At 40.3% G+C, this 14163-nt stretch overlaps 1 protein-coding gene across 2 annotated transcripts in view; it reads left to right on the forward strand.

Annotated features, from left to right (window-relative positions):
- Positions 1–14163, forward strand: part of Tagln2 (transgelin 2) — a 960136-nt gene that overhangs the window by 776615 nt on the left and 169358 nt on the right. Inside the window, exon 5 of one of the 2 annotated variants that reach the window (XM_051147912.1) lies at positions 10580–10593. The exons of the other annotated variant lie outside the window; for it this stretch is intronic. The gene's annotated coding sequence lies outside the window, so the exon portion shown is untranslated. Of the gene's footprint in view, positions 1–10579; positions 10594–14163 lie in introns of those variants that run through there. 2 annotated transcript variants of the gene reach the window in all.

A 14163-nucleotide genomic window follows, 5' to 3' on the forward strand; every position in this document is an offset into this window, starting at 1 on the left:
TGAATGCTTTATATGCACACTATCTCATATGCATACCATGAAGCTACCTAATGTGGTTGATTTTATTATTTCCTTTACCAATGCAAAACAGGGTGTAACATGATTATATTTGTAATTAGTGGATCCACAACCAGGTCTGCTTGGTCTGTGATCTTGTGCTCACCTCCTCTTTGCCAACAAATAATTCTGACCAACCTCCTAAAATTCTAACTAGTACACACTGGCATGATCTACATACCATTGCTTGTTTTGTGTTCATTTTAAATAAGTAACAGTACAAATCAGAGATCGAGCAACTTACAAGGTCCCCACACGTCCCTGCCCACGACAGTATCAGTACATTGAAAGATTAAAGCAATTTATTGATAAAGTTAAAATATTCGGACTATAGAAAGAAACCAACTGCAGAGAAAAACCTCCTCGCCTTCGCCTTCTCAGAGTAGCCATATTGCACAACCCCAGGGGGCATCGTTCTAATTGGAGTTGTGTAACGCGGCAGCACTGCCTCCCACAGCTTTCCAGGCAAGCCGATAAAGTCAAGGTAAATATCTACCAAATTAAATTGCCTTGTGTATGCCTATGGCTTAGGCATGACAATCACTGGACACTTTGAATTTATAATTAGCAATAACTATTAAGGGCCAGACTCTCAGCTAAATTCCTTACATTTATTGCACATTTTAATATTCACTGGTCCTCTGTGCAGCATCCATCACCTCTCCATTACAGATGAGGACAATGGGGCCTGAAGAAGCCCGCTTGCACAGTGATGGGGGATGACACATTCAGGCCTCAAAGTCTACATTCTTAACTTTGTGCTTAGCCAGAAAAGCTGCTCAGCGCTTGGCTCTGAAGGTCATGTGAGCTCAGTTCTTAATGTCAGAGAAGTGGAGTTGCCTGACATTAGACAAGAGGATGACCTATGAGACTGTCGATGGACTCAGATTGAACAATGTAAGGAAGAAGGGATCTGGATAACTAAATTACAGGGGGAAATGAGTAGAAGGAGAGAGAGCAGAAGGGAAATAGAACAAATACGAGCAGAGACTGGGGAAATTGTTTTGTGATAAATCCAAGCAAAAATAAAATCATATAATAAATATGTGTGTCACCATTGCTCCAGCTACAGGCTGATTGATGTATCTTAGAAAGACTGTAGACATGTATAATCATCTGTGAATAAAAATGCACATTTTCGGTTACATGGGGATTGGTAGCCTCTCCAGTAAAACATTTCCACGTTGCTCACCTTGATTCTGTGTTCCAGCAATATCAAGCTGCTTGTAATTTCCCAAACACCCTTTGTTGTTTCATGCCTCAGTGTCTTTGCACATACTGCTTTCTATACCTGGATTGCTTATCTCATCAAGCCTGATGAAATTGTGTTTATCCACCCAAACTTTGATTAGGTGCTACCACCTGTGTAAAGCCTTCCACCTGAGGGTAATCTGATCTGTCTGGGTGCTACCATTGTATAAAATATATATCTCAACTACTACAATTCTCTCACTGTGTTACAATGATTTTGCAGTAATTTTTTTCTCTAACTGTGAACTCTTTGAGGGCAGGAATGATATTTCATGAATCTCATTATTCCCAGTGTAAAAACTAAAAGAATAGCAATTTTACTTAACTCTAGACTAAGCCTAATGGCAAATTTATAAACATAAGCTCAAAACATTTTCTACATAAGCACATAATACATATAACCATAATTCACTGGCTTATTCCATGCAGGTATGTATGCATTAAGTTATATGGATATTCCACTTATTAACTAACATGGCTGATCCTAATATACATGCACACAAGATTCTACATATAGGATACATTTTAGAAGCAATATAATTGACTTTAAAGCATGCTACCTACGTGACTATGTATGTATATATGTATGTATCTATGTATGTATGTTTGAGAGTATGTATGTATCTATCTGCCTACGTGTTATCTGTCTATTGAGCCTGCTAATCTTGCATTCTATTACTGAGCTGCATTTCTTTTTGCATGTTACTTTTGTTCCTATTGCTGTAGTTGTTGGAAACACTCATCCTTCAAACATCATTTGTAATTTGGGCAAGTATCTTTAAGGATTTATACTATGTATATTAGTTGGTGGTTGTTGACTGATTTATGTCTTGCTTCCTTAGGGACTTCCCAAAGAGACATTCTAGAGCCTTCCTGAACAGTTACATTCTTTTGCATTTGTAAACATAGACCAAATAAAACAAGAGTCTTTATAAGCATACCTGGTGAACAAACACGCCCAGGCAGTATAAGAATATACTATGTCCAGATATGAACCCCACTTCCTAATCATTTCTTTTGTTCATAGCCTCTTGAGGAATTTCTACATGGTGAACAGTACTGTTGAAGGTGGTTGGTTATTTTGTTATTGCCCATTAAGAAATTATATACACAATAACTTTATTTATTTATTTATTTATTTATTTATTTATTTATTTTTGAAACTGTGTCTCAAGCAGCCCAGGCTGGCCTCTAACATTTTTCTGTATCTGAAAATGAACTTGAACTCCTGATTCTCCTGGCTTTAAGTCTCAATTACCAAGACTGCAGGCGTTTAATGGTATAGCTAGATATTTTTTTAATTACAGATTGACTTTTTTTTATCCCATTTCCAAGCCCCATTCCAGTTTTGAAGGATATTTATCTGTGAGGAATAATGCAAGAGTCAAGGATAGGTTACTATTTGGGGGCACCAAGAATTGGTAACCAAGACTATTCTAACAGAAACGGATTGCTTTTTAAAATCCTTAAATGAGGGTGAATTTTAAAATGCTGTCACCAAATGTCAATGTTTGGTAAGCAAAATGCAAAGATGAGTAAGTCATGAAAACCAAATTAGAGGAATTCATAGTCCAATACAAAACACAAGCTTGCAAACACACATTCACAAGACGGTATGGCAAAATGTATATATGAGGTACATAGGGAGCATAGAAAAGATGGAAATTAAACTCAAGAAAAACACTGAGGCAAGGAATTAGCCAGGTGTCAAAGGAATGAAAGACAGACTACCATACGCAGAAATGGTGAAGCAGGGAACTCCAAAACTGTGGCTAGACTGTGAAGGAATGTATGCTAGGTTGTTCTTTATTTTGCAGACAAGCACTCATTGAAGGACTTAAGCAGAGAAATGTCAGAGCCAGATTTGCATTTTACAGCGATAATACTGGCAGTGCTAGATGGATGGATATGAGCTGCAAAAGCCTGAACCCCCCTGGGTACCACAAACCCAGTGCCATGACACTAAATAAGACCCACTGAGTGTGGCCTTGTCTTAGACCATATGAGTAAGATAGAGAAAATGCCCAGTACCCCATTGTAGGACTTGGGCCTAATGCATGGTGTAGACAAGGCTTCTGCACACGGATATTGGTTCACAGCAACCCACATTTTGTGGTGTAGGACTAGCAGTGTGACTGATTACTCCAGTTTGCCATGGACAGAGCCGTCGCTTCTAAAACAGGGGTGTTTGGCCACTGTAGTTCCTGGAAGGAGTAATCCGCGCACTCAGTGGCTCTGGTAACCCAGACCATGGGCCAGGTCAAGGGCAGACTGGAGAGGCAAGAAGAAACTGAGTGAATGATTTTCTGTTTTAGGGACAGTGGCAGCGACTAGGGCTAGTGTGATAGCTAGCCCAGTTGAATGTAAGAAGAGTTGAAAACCCAAGTAGGGAGGCAGGAGAGAGAGGCTAGTCCCTTAAGTTCTGGATATCATCTTTATTCTCTGAGACCTTGGGCTCTCTGTGATGGGTAAAGAATTACAGGCTCTGACAACAAGCATTGTGAAAAGTTAATGTGTACATTTGTCATTCATTTGCAACTTTAATATATTCATACATACATCTATTTATTCAGCGTTCATGGGATGCCTACTGTGTGCCTGGCATTTTACATATTCTACATTATGTAGTCTTTATGCACAGCCTTATGGCATGTAGGCAGTATGATTTCCTTTTCTATAGACAAGAAATTTACGACTTGAACATTTTGCAGTTTCCTATAAATCCTATGTTAAGTAGTGGAGGCGATAGCTCTGTCTGTATGTGTGTTATGTGCTCGTATTTACATGTGTGGTGAGGCCAGAAGTTGATGAAGGGTTTCTTATATTGAGACAGGGTCTCTTATTAGAACATAGGGCTCACCAATTTGGCTGGTCTAGTTAGCCAACTCGTTTCAGGAAACCTATCTTTTCCTCTCCCACACTGGAAGTTAGCATATACCTAGGTGCTACGGACCTAAACTGCAGTCCCTATGATATTGTGGCAAACACTTTACCTGCTAAGCCATCTTCTTGGCCCAGGCATCTTAAGTGTCTTGAAAGCCTCTGGTCATTCCAGCATATCTTTTTTTCCCCCTGATTTAAAAAAAAAAGAAAAGACTAACTTGGAAGTATTTACTCAGATAATACAGATGCCCAGGAAACCCTGGTTCCGTGAATTAATAATGAAAATTCCTGTTTCTAGTGTCAACGGCTCGTGGGTGATTCCTGGGCCTTGACAACTCTAAGAAACTATTTGGTGCATCTCCTGACAAAGTTCATTGATTCCCAAGGAAACCATGTAAATACCTCATTAGAACAGTTGTGTGAACTCTTCACAGGAAGAAATGCCACTGCCTTTCATCCATTGAGTTTCTCAATGCCTCCTCTCCACTGGCTGAAATCTTGTAAAAGATTGCACAGTGTGGTCCATGCCCTTCTCTCTGGCTTCATGTGTCATGGCTGTGCCCTCCAGTTTGTTTTGTTGTTTATTGTTTTGTTTCATTTTTATTCCTAATAGACACCAAGCTCACGTCCACTCCAAGCTCTTCTGAACTGGAGCTCTTCTCCTGTAGTCTCTGCTAAGTTATTATGCTTGCATTTGCATCTCAGCTTTAGTTACCTCCTCAATGGAGATGCCTTATTTTCTTGCAATAGCTTAGTATTTTTTTGATGAAGTTGTCTTTTATTTATTTATCATCTGTCTTTTTTTCCCACCACAGAGTAAGTATAAGCTCCAAAAGGAAAGAAACCTTGTCAATTTTGACTAGAGTCGGATTGACAAAAACTTAGAGGATGCTGCAGGTAACGTCATGGCTGGTACATGCTAGTACATGCTGGGAACAGATCGATCACGTTAGAAGAAGCATTTGAATTTATTCTCAAGAACCTTTATCTTGCGTCCGAAGCAAACCTCTGCCTGCCATTTGAAGTTCTTCCCTATGTTTCCTGTGAGAAGAGATCTCATTCTTTTTCTGACCACTAGAAAATGTCCCTCTAGAGAGTTTAAACTGTCGTTAAACTGCCCCGCAGCCTCCTGTAGATCGCGTGAAGTGCCCCAACTCATAACCTCTTGTCAGTTTCTTTATCATCTCAGAACCTCTAGCAGAATCCCTTTCTCTTTGCTATCTGGGTTCAGTAGGCCACAGGAGATGAGCAAGGCCACAGCTGATGACTATGAGTCATCATTAGATGCTGTTCCAAGCTTTCTGTCACTTTTTTTTTTTTTTTTGCCATTCCTTATTTTTAAACTGTCCCCCCTCCTCCTAATGCATGGACAGCTTGTGGTCCATTTTGATCCCAAGATCTTTTTACCCTCTAAGTTTCTAGAGCTTATTACAACTGGACTGCTCTCCCTTTGCCAGCGGAAGCCGAGTAACGTTTCCTACCAGACTTCCTAGTTTCAGGGTTTCCATGTGGCTCCTATGGGTAAATCACAAATGGAGGGGTATGTGCTTAGAACGTTCTTGCTATGTTTATGTGAAGTCATGACTAATTTTCTGTATGTGTGCAGACCTAGAAGTGAATATATGTCCTACCCCAACAAAACTGACAAGGTCCTTCCTCCATCCAGCCTTGAGGAGGTTAGAACTGATGAGAAGACACCATACGTGGGGGAAAGCCATAGGTTTGAGGTTAAACTTGGCCAAGGCTAAAACACAAGTTGTGATACTATCATTTGTCATCAGTCTCTTCCATTTGCTAAACATTAGGTTCTATTACTGTCAATCTTGCAGCCTCAGCGTGAAGATTACTAAGTGAGCACATTCATGTGACACCCCTGGTGTGGAACGGAACACAGGCTCATTGTTTCCCCCTCTGACTCCTTCACCTTGGAGCAGATGCCTGAGGGCTGCTTCTTTGTGTTTGTCTTGCACCTGTTGTCTTAATATAAAGCACCGCGTGGATCTAGCTTCCTAATTCCAATGTCTTCACTTTTACCCAGGCTGCTTGGCTTGCGTGCCCGCTACATAGCCTGCTCTCTGCTACCCTCATGTGGCCACCCTGACCCCCGGTTATTCCTGATCCTCTGCCCCCTCAGTGTGGTGGCTCCACTGTAATGCAGTATGTGTACATTATCAGCTTCTAGGAGTTCTTGCCTCAGCTCCTCTGAGTTTCAAACATCTGTGTAATGCACAGTCCCTTTCAGTTTGCCTTCTCTTCTGGATATTAATAACTCAGTTACTTTAACATTCCTTTTCTACCATATCCCTCACCTATCAGTCATGTATGCAGCATAGGTACATGCTGAGTTTGGACCCAGCGAGGTCTCTTCATGTTTCAAATCCAACACAAAGTCCTCTCTCCCAGGAATCCTGAAAATATAGCTTATTTAATTACAGAGCAACCTACATCCCCCACCTCAAATTAGTAACAAAACCATATTCATTCCTGCCTTGGCAAGGGTTAATAGTAGATCTTGTGTGGACACAAAATGTTGGTGCTTCAGACTGAGTTATTCAGAAAAGGGCTGTGTCTGTTTTCTTTCTCTTTAATTGTGTTCTATTTTTAGACTGAAGAATTATTTAGAATATGTATACTAGTTTGAACATTTTTTTTTCAAATGAGAATATAGGAAAATCAGTTTGGAGTGGTAGCTCTGAACCAAAGCTACTACAGGTGAAATTGAGAACCAGACACCAAAGAGCTTTTTAGTTTTATGCCATGCTGGGCATGAACCCATAGGCCCACACATGCTCAGCAAGTGCTATACCTCCCAGCTATATCCCTAGCCCTCAAACGGTTTCATCTTTAGGCTAACATTGATTGGAATATTTTTACACAGGATGTCATGTGACTGAATTTGTATTTAAATATTAATCCTGTATTCAGAATAGTAAAGATGTGCTCAATCTTAATTTATACGTTCAGTACATTACTATGCTGAATCTCAGCAAGATACTTTCTGGAATGTGGCAGGTAGATTCTAGCACTCCCTCACTAAAGGAAGTCAAGAACAACTCTGGCAAACACATAAAAGTAAAGGGAAAGCAGATCTTTTAACTATCTTAAGCAAAAAAAAAAAAAAAAAAAAAAAAAAAAAAAAAAAAACTATTCTAAGCAACTTAAAAACCATAATCATTAAAACACAGAGAAGAGATAGCACAGTTTCAAATCAATGTGAATTTGGTGCTTAAAGATAAGTTTTGTCTTCCTTACATAATATACTCCTAGAAACTGAAGATCTGGCTCTAGTGCGACATTAGAATAAATGGTTATCTGTCAGTAAGGGTGGACAGCAGGTCTCTTTTTACTATATACAGAACAGATGAATGGTAAATTGAATAACAAAATTGATCCATTTTGTTTTTTGTCTTGGGGGGTTTGTTGTTGTTGTTTGGGTATTTATCTGTTTGTTTGTTTGTGTAAGACAGAGTATTCCTTGAATATCTTGGAATTCACTCTATAGAGCAGGCTCATCTGGCACTCAAAGATCTACCTGCCTCTGGATCCCGAGTGCTAGTATTAAAGGCATGTGCCACCACCCTTCCCATACACTAATTTTTTTAAAAACTGTAGTAAAATACATTTACTCTTGGAAGTTGAGAAGCCCTTCTTAAGATGTAATATTACAAAGTTTCCAGAGGAAAGGACTGAGAGGATCGAGATGTGCTTCTGACATGACCAGCACTTTTAGATACTATCACCAAAATTCGGAAGTAAGTTCAAAGTGGGAAAAATATACCTAAGTGGTCAAGTTAACAATAAGTAAAACATTTGTCCTGTAAACATAAAGACGCAAATGAGCTAATAGAAAATTGGGTAAGAGTTATGAATAGAAGTTGTCAGGAAAAAAGGCAATTGTCCAATAATCATGTGAAAAGATGATCTACGGTATTTGGATTTTGAAAAATATAAGTTAAAGCACCAAAGGGACCATAGGCTATTAAGGAGCAGCAAAAAGCCCCACCAGACTGTTAAAAATTAAAATGATGGATAACACACAGTGCTGGTAAGTGTTGAGGGAAATAGGCACCTTCATATATTATGAGTGAAAAATGTAAATCTGCAAAGCTTTCTGAGACATATTTTGGCAGGATGCATCAAAATTAAAAATGGAAATACCAGAGGTGCTGTTTCCACAAATTGTGTATAGATTTATTCACACATGAGTGCCATGATTCATGTACAAAGGTGTGCATCTCATCATGTTTTCCAGTAGTGAGAAATGGAAAAGAACCCCAAATCCATCAATAGTGAATTGGTAAAATAAATAAGGCTGTGTCGTACTTTGTAATAACACATTGCAGTTAAAAGGAACGAGGCAAATTTATGTGAACCATTTTAGAAAAACACCCAAAGTGTATTGTTCAGTTAAAATGTAAAGAAATACACACATTATTATCTTTTTTGTAAAAAAATAGAACAAAAAGATTAAAACATGCAAAATTTCATGTATGTGTAAATGTGTGCTTACGTACATGGATAGCTACTTAATGGCTGTGTGACCTCAAGCAAGGTACTTAGCCCTCTTAACATTTCAGTTTTTTATGTAGAATATAGAGGCAGTAATTGTACATATGCTTAGGAATTGTATGATGTGAGTATTGGTGTATTTTTCTTTCTCGAATAGTACCTGGCACACAGTAGGTACTTGATTAGTGTTTTTATCATTCAGCTTCATATTAAACCTGAAAATTATTATTATTTATTATACTAATTGTCAGCAAGAGTGAGAAGGAACGCACATAGGGACTGTTTATGTCCCATGCTTACTATTTGTACAATGATTGTGTGCATCCATACTGAAAGACTAATGTTCTTAAAACTGAAAGCTAATTCAAAGAAATTCAGTGAAATGGCAATTACTGAAGTCTGGGGACGAGCTAAAAATGGCCCTGAGCTTGGCCCTGAGACAGAATGTTGGGTGGTGGCTTGAGAAGCAAGGAAGGGAAAGAAAAAAGATTTCTCTGCCCTGGTGTTTGAGTGGCTTGAAAAATGCTGAACCATGGAAAGAAATACTGGAGTCAGGAGAAGCTTTCTGTGGGGTGTAGTATTTTAGGATAGAAGACGTGTCTTGGTTCAGGATGCTGTGGCAGAACATCACAGACTGGATAGCCAAAACACTAGACATACATTTCTCATGGGTTCGGAAGCTGGAAGGCTGAGATTACAGTATTAGTGTGGGCCTGGTCTGCTGCTGTTTAGGAGGAGAGTGGCCAAGTTCTTAGAGGGCAAAGAAAAAATATCATTTATCCTGTGTCTCTTTTTGTAAAAATGTGCCAGTAATTTGGGGGAAGGGACACAAAGATTCACTCCATGGTACTTAGTATAATTTTCTTAAGTGGGAATAGAATTCTCGGGTCTCATTTTAAGAGTGTCCAGCTAAAAGGAATAGCCTAGGAACTGTCCAGGAGGAGTGGAGAACCTCTCTAACAGTTTGTCTGTTCCTACTATTTTTTCCCCCTCAGTAAACATATATTGAGCTAATCCATGTGCTAGGCACTGCTCAGACTGTCAAGGGTAGAAAGAACTCAAGTTGCCCGTCATCTGGTGGGAGAAAGACATGCACAAATTAATTGCACTATACTGTGCTCAGGGTTCCAGTAGCCATATGCCCAGGGTGCAGGGATGGTGTGAAGATGGGTGTGATCCAATCTGCTTTGGGAGGTGGTGGGTGTCGGAGAAGATATTACAGAAAATGAGATGACTCAGCTGAGTCGAGGACGATGAGCAGGTTTCCAGGCAGATGTAGGGTAGGGGAAAGAGAAGGGCAAGTTAAAAGGAAATATCACCACATCCCAAGAAAAGCTAGGATGGAACTGAACCTGTCGTCTCCTTTATTGAGTCCTGAGTACTTTAGCACTGCATATCACAAAGTGCAAGTTGAAAGGATGAACAAACTTCAGTTTATTGTTAGCTCTTCTCTAGGCGATAGTGAGATAAGATGCATTAAGTTTACCTTCAAGAAAAATCACAATTAGCCTGCGGGAGTCCTACTAATGGGGTTTAACTCTCCACCATAACATACCTTGATTACCACAGAAGGGCCCTGACTGTGCCCTCTGGATATGATCTCTGCTTTGCAGCCACAAATCTGAGAAGTAGACGTTATCACAGCTCCTCAGTACGGAAAGCCCTTCACTGCTCCTGAGGGATTAGAATCTCAAAACATGACACTGGAGAAACCACATGACCTGGCCTTGGCAGGCAATGACTGTCACTTCCTGCCTCTGGACTTTGGCAATATTTCATTTGCTGTAGTTTCTTGTACAGATGATGCTTGGTTGTAATTTTGCTGGTGTTGTCGTTTCAGAGTGTCCTTCCCCCTGTGGCTTGCACCCAAGGTACATGCCCCCCACACACACATGCACATGCACACACTCAGGAATGGGCCCCAAATGCACATCCGTGTTCATACACAAACATATACATGCTCACATATACACACGGGAACAGGTACACGCTCACACACATTCACATGTACACACACTTACAGACATACACTCAGGTGTGTGCACATATGTTCACACACACACAGACTTTCAAAACTCCAACTTCTTTTTGTACAGTGGTTAAAAATTGTTCTCATTTTAAACACCAGCTTAATCTGTAGCTTTAGAAAGCTTTGGTGCTGTAGAACATAGCGTGTATCTGTAGAGTTGTGCAACCGTTTTATGGTTCTTTTTATTTTTCTGCTTCCATGTCTTCCTGAAAGGTCTTTTGTTTGTTTCCATTTTAGTTTTTGTCGTATTTTTTCCCTTTAGGAGAGAGAAGGAGAGAACAAATAAGTTGGGTAGGTAATGATACAGGGAGGACCTGGAAGGAGGTAGGGGGCGGGGAAACATGATCCCTTTTAATCCCAGCAGAGGCAGGTGGATACTGTGAGTTTGAGGTGAGCCTGAGCTACAAAGGGAGTCCAGGACAACAAAGGCTAACACAGAGAGACTCTGTCTCAAAAAACAAACCAACCAACCAACAAACAAACACCCCCCAAAAACAAACAAACAAAAAACCCCAAAACACATTGTATGAAAATAATTTTAATCCAAACAACTACGTGTGATATCGCTATCTTCAAACTCCAGCACATTTCCTGATAGACGCAAATTATTTATGGATTTGCGGAATGAATAAATAAATGATTAGGCGGTAATTAGTGAATGAAATGCTGCTCCCACTGGCTAAGTGGATTGTGAAGAGCAGATTCATGGAGTTCAGGGTTTGTAGTGGAGACATCCGTGAGTCACAGCAGTCAGCTATCCAAAGGCAGTTGTCTTCACCAGGCTGAGTTTCATGTGAGTTGTCTGGCTTTGCGATCGATATAGAGGTTTCTAGTTCTCAGCCAATAGTGTGTACTGTGGTGCCATCTGAGGTCATCCAGGGAGGCAATATGAAAGAAGAAAGCCAAGACACTTTAAGGTAGTAGGTTTTCATTATCATTTGTATTATGCCCCAAATACACATGACACTTAGAGGTCAACTTATTTTTATTATGCTTTAGGTGACACCCATGATATTCAGATATTGGGTGTGCTCAGACAAACACATGCCGAAGGACTGGGATTTGGCAGTTCTCAACCTGTGGGTCACGACAGATAACCTGTATATCAAGAATTTACACTACGATTCCTAACAGTAGCACCAGTACAGTTATGAAGTAGCGATGGAACAATTTTATGGTTGGGGGTCATCACAACATGAGGAGCTGTAGTAAAGGGTTGCAGCGTTAGAAAGGGTGAGGACCACTGTTGTCCGAGATGATGTCTAGTATGGAAATCTTTTGGTCATGGGGTCATGGCGGGGCAGCTTGAAGAGGACTGTGGACTCAGACTCAAATGCGAGCTTCTCCGCTTTCCCACTTTGCCTCTCGACTCATCATGTTAGCAGCTTTGCTGTCATGTGCTCCTCTCCAGTCATCCCAGCAACAGGACCAGAGGCTGGAGCAACAGCTCCACCTGATCTTGAACCAGAACCTCCCAAAGTATGAGCTAAATAAACCTGTTTTTTCCCTTTTCTTCAGGTTAACTCTCTCAGTTATTTTATTACAGTGATAGAGTTGGCATATGTGTACATGTGTGTACCTGAGACAAAGCATTTCATTAGATGCTGTTTGATGGCTTCTGTATTATTATTATTATTATTATTATTATTATTATTATTATTATTATTATTATTATTATTATTATTTTACTTACTATAGCATGGCCTGTCTCACTCTATCATTTGCTTTTCTATGTAATGGCATAAAAATGCTACTAACATTCTGACTTGCAGTCTGATAACACTGCTCCTTGGGAAAGCAACAGTTAAAAGGAAAGGAGGGGGGAGGGAGGGATGGGAAAGGAGAGTGAAAGGAAAGGGCTGAGAAATGAGACACCAGCAGGAAGAGTGAATATCACTGAAGCCAGAGGGGTATTTTTAAGAATGAAGCTGTGGTCACAAGTGTGAAATGCTCCAGGAAGGTGAAGTGAGACTATTGAATTTGACAATTAGGAAGCCATTAGTAACTTTAGCGAGGACGCTTTAATCTGTAGCTGGCTTGGAGTCAATTGAGGAGCAGCGAGGGAAAGGGACAGTGGAGGGCACACACTATTGTAGAAAGCTGCTCATTGCAGAAACCAGGGCTGACAGGCACCAGTGTGATTAGAATTCCCCTACCTTTCTTCTTTTTTATAGGGATCTTATGGTGCAGACACTATGAGTTGTGTGAATTTTTAAGATGAAGCAAGGAATCCAAGTCTCAGAGAAGTCCACTTAGGCACACACAAAGAAACTTGTCACCACACAGCCAGCTATAGAACTGGGATTCAAACTCTGGTCTTTCTGAGTCTGTAGTTTTCCAATTGCATGGTAACAGTTACTATGTTTTTAGTTTCTGTGGGCCCGAGTCTACTAATCTATGAAATGACAGGTGGAAAGGGTGCCAAATAGTACAGCCCACAGAGGTAGAACAAATAAAATACAAACCACGGCTTGTCCTAACCCTATGGCTTTCAGATCTACTTGTTGCACGTTGACTAAAGTCTTCCAACAGGATGCTTCTTTTGTAGAAGGACCACATGATATTGTTCCCATAATCAAGGACAGTTGTGATGTTAAAACAAGTTAAATCATCTGGAATAACTTTAGCATTGTTACTACTACCTTAATACTGCCTCTTGGAGTTGTAAGACAGGTGACAAGAAGGGACCTGAGTGTTGAGCTTTTATATTCTGAAAAGAGACTCTGAGCCTGTAAGAATGAGTTGATGACTCCAGTAGAATCCTGGCCAGTGTCCCTACCACCAATTCAAGAACAATTTTTGGGGGCAGACTTTAGGGGTGCCGGAACGCCTGTTTGAAGTACCAGCCTTAATGACCAGCTACTGTTTGAAAGGCTGAACTGGAGACTGAGCCGCTGGAGTTAACTAATGTGTTGGAGGGTCTGAGTGAAGCAGGAGGCTTTCTTTTAAATTTCTAGAAATATCTGGCGAATTTGATAGCCATAGTCCTTCTAAGTTTAAAGAACAAGCAGTTTCTTTCATATGCTTAGGGAAGTAATCTAGAGTGGTCTCCAGATGGTCTCCAGGAGAAGGCTGGCAGAGTCGGGGGAAGGTGCCCAAGGAAGGAAGAGTCTCCACTCAGCTCACTCAGCCTGTTTGGGGACAGGCCACATTGTATGCATTCCGGTTCCAAGTTCCAGTAGCTCTTGACACCAGTATTTTTTCAAGATAGATAGGTTCTGGGCCTATGTTGAGGAAGGTCTAAAACGTCTCCTCTGTAGGCCAGCTATGCAGAATTAAACCTAGAATGGCTTCCGAAGGTTATACACAGCCCTTAAAGGAGTATGTTGCTTTGTATTTGCCTTTCTGTAGTCTGATTTTCCTGTTTGATTTTTGCTAGAATTACCTATTTAATTCCAAAGGATAAGAATAGATAGGATGGAGAAGGTACAAAT

This window comes from Acomys russatus, chromosome 6 (assembly GCF_903995435.1).
Source record: "Acomys russatus chromosome 6, mAcoRus1.1, whole genome shotgun sequence".
Taxonomy (NCBI): Eukaryota; Metazoa; Chordata; class Mammalia; order Rodentia; family Muridae; genus Acomys; species Acomys russatus.